At 39.7% G+C, this 3,223-nt stretch overlaps 1 pseudogene; it reads left to right on the plus strand.

Annotated features, from left to right (window-relative positions):
- The first annotated feature begins 673 nt into the window (after positions 1–673).
- LOC138817252 (ornithine transcarbamylase, mitochondrial pseudogene) lies at positions 674–1,729 on the plus strand (annotated as a pseudogene).
- The last annotated feature ends 1,494 nt before the right edge of the window (positions 1,730–3,223 follow it).

The following is a 3,223-nucleotide window of genomic DNA, read 5'->3' on the forward strand; positions in this document are numbered from 1 at the left end:
AGGCTCCTAATCTCTTCTTTATTATAAAACAAACCATTGATCCCACTCCCCCCTCCAGAAGTTTACCCTTTTAACAGTAAATGTAGAAAGAAGTATCAATATACTTACTGAGATTCTCCTTTCTGTTCTAAACCCAAACCCTTCCAGCTTTTAGCCTTACTGTCCTACTGAAAGTTATTCATGGTCTCAATGTTACTAAATGAAATGGTTAATTGTAATTTAATGAATAAGCATCATTTGATTATAGTCCTTTTTAAACCATCATCTATGGATTGACTGTGGACTTTTCAAGAATACAGACTTGCCAGGCACCGGTGGCTCACTCCTATAATCCTAGCTTCTCAGGAGGCTGAGATCTGAGGATCACAGTTCAAAGCCAGCCCAGGCAGGAAAGTCCGTGAGACTGTTATCTCCAATAAACTACTAGAAAACTAGAAGTGCGCTGTAGCTCAAGCGGTAGAGTACTTGCCTTGAGCTGAAGAGCTAAGGAATAGCGCCCAAGCCCAGAGTTCAAGCCCCACAACTGAAAAAAATAAATAAAGAAAGAAAGAAAGAAAGAAAGAAAGAAAGAAAGAAAGAAAGAAAGAAAGAAAGAAAGAAAGAAAGAAAGAAAGAAAGAAAAGAATACCGACTCATCCTTCTCACTAGCAAATAAATTAAAAAGAAAAATAAGATGCTATCTAATTTGAGGATCCTGTTGAATAATGCAGTTCCTAGAAATGGTCACCATTTCATGGTTCAACATTTTTGGTGTGATAAGCTACTACAAAGTGAAGTCAAATTGAAGGATCATGACATCCTCACTCTAAAGAACTTTACAGGAGAAGAACTTAAATATCTGCTATGGCTATCTGCTAATCTAGAATTCAGGATAAAACAGAAAGGAGAATATTTGCCTTTAGTGCAAGGAACGTCCTCAGGCAAGATCTTTGAGCAAAGAAGCACTCAAGATTATCCACAGAAACAGGCTTTGCTCTGCTGGGTGGACACTCTTAATGTCTTACCACGTAAGACATTCATTTGAGTGTGAATGAAAGTCTCACAGACACAGCCTGTGTGTTGTCTGGTATGACAGATGCAGTATTGGCTCGAGTGTATAGACAATCAGATCTGGACACTCTGGCTAAAGAACCATCTATCTCAATTGTCAATGAACTGTCACATTTGTATCATCCTATCTAGATCCTGGCTAATTACCTTACACTCCAGGAACACTACAGCTTTCCCAAAGGTCTTACCCTCAGCTGGATAAAGGATGGACACAACATCCTGCACTCCATCAGGATGAGTGCAGCAAAATTTGGGATGCACCTTCAAGCAGCTACTCCAAAGGGTTATGAGCCAGATCCTAATGTAACCAAGCTGGCAGAGCAGTATGCCAAGGAGAATAGTGCCAAACTGTAGCTGACAAATGATCCATTGGAAGCAGCAAATGGAGCCATTGCACAATTACAGACACTTGGATAAGTATGGGACAAAGGAAGAAGAGAAGAAAAAGAAGCTCCAGGATTTCCAAGGTTACCAGGTTACAATGATGACTGCTAAAGTTGCTGCCCCTGACTGGACATTTTTTCACAGCTTGCCCAGAAAGCCAGAAGAAGTAGATGATGAGGTGTTTTATTCTCTATGATCATTCCCAGAGGCAGAACACAGAAAATGGACAATCATGGCTGTCCTGGTGTCTCTGCTGACAGATTCCCCACCTACAAACCAGAAGCCAACATTTTGATACTGTGATGCTTATCGAGAGAAAACAATGTGCTTTGGTATCAGAATGAATCATTTTATGTGGAAAAGAGAATTTCCCCTATAAATAAAAAATGAAAAAAAAGTACCTCATCTATGTTTTGCTTCTAGGATCTCACTTCGTTTCTCTTCCTCCATAGTCACTCCAGTCAAAGTTTCTGGTTCCTACTACTCTTTAGAATGTATCATCATCTCACTGCTGAGGCTTAATTTTTAAGATTTTGCTCTATTACATTCACTTTCTTGATGATCTCAAAAAGCCATATTGATTCTAACATTTATAAGTCTGAACTCTCAATGTATATGTTCAAAATCAGTAGGATGATCCTTCTTTACTAGGTATCAAATGGACATGAGAATTTAACATATTCAAAATGGTTAAGGCAAGAACAATATTAGGGATGGGTTGTACCCTGAGATTGTATGGGATATTCAGATAGATATTGATAGGTAAAGAGTCTGAAAAATCCAAGGCTACTAGATTTGACACAGCAGGTAGAGAAGGAAGCTTTGTACTAGCTACTGTGATTGTTTCTGATCACCCTGGATGAAATAAGTTGCTGCCAACAATGGTGATGGGAATTGATTTATGAACACATCCATCTGTTGGACACTTGTCAGTATTTCTTTGACCAAGTCATTGAACAGTGGAAAACAGGCAATCTAAAAAAGAAAAAAAAACAAGGAACCATATATTGCACAAGTAAAACTTTGAGTAATCCTATGTGATTTTTTTTTCAGTCATGGGGCTTGAACTCTTGGACTGGGAGCTGACCCTCAGCTCTTCAGCTCAAGGCAAGCACTCTGCCATTTGAGCTACAGTGCCACTTCTGGTTTTCTGGTGGTTTATTGGAGATAAGAGTCTCACAGACTTTTCTGCCCAGGCTGGCTTTGAACCACGATCCTCAGATCTCAGCCTCCTGAGTAAGTAGGATTACAGGCGTGAGCCACCAGCACCCAGCTCCTATATGATTTAAACAAAAAACCTCCTATATTATATGGTACAGTTATGGCCAATGGTAAGAGTAATATGCAGTGAAATTATTAAGGGTGCTGATCTATTCAGATGATAGGAAGCAAGATTGTTGCAGAGAAAACACATAGTGCTGTCACTGAGGGCATGCACTAACAAAAGAGGTTTGGTGAAAACTTTTTGTCTCTTCATAGCTAGTGTTTACTATAATTTGGGTTGCTCTCTGGATCAGGAAGCTAGTTTTGTACAAACACCAATGGTCCCCTTGTGTTCTGGCTCTTCATTGTGTTTCTTCAATGGAGAGCATTGACTTTGATAGACGATAGAAAGGAGAGGGAACAGAGCTCACTCTGAGGTCAGCCAAAATGACGATGGTCCGGTTTTTGCCAAGAAACACATTTTTTCTATATAACTTTCTCCTCTGTCAGGTTCTGGAATTCTAGTCTTCCCTTGTGCTTTGGAGTGTAATCATGGTAAGAGTTACTCACCCATTGTCACTACACC

This window comes from Dipodomys merriami, unplaced genomic scaffold, assembly GCF_024711535.1.
Source record: "Dipodomys merriami isolate MVZ:Mamm:240054 unplaced genomic scaffold, mDipMer1.0.p SCAF_7, whole genome shotgun sequence".
NCBI classification, from domain to species: Eukaryota; Metazoa; Chordata; class Mammalia; order Rodentia; family Heteromyidae; genus Dipodomys; species Dipodomys merriami.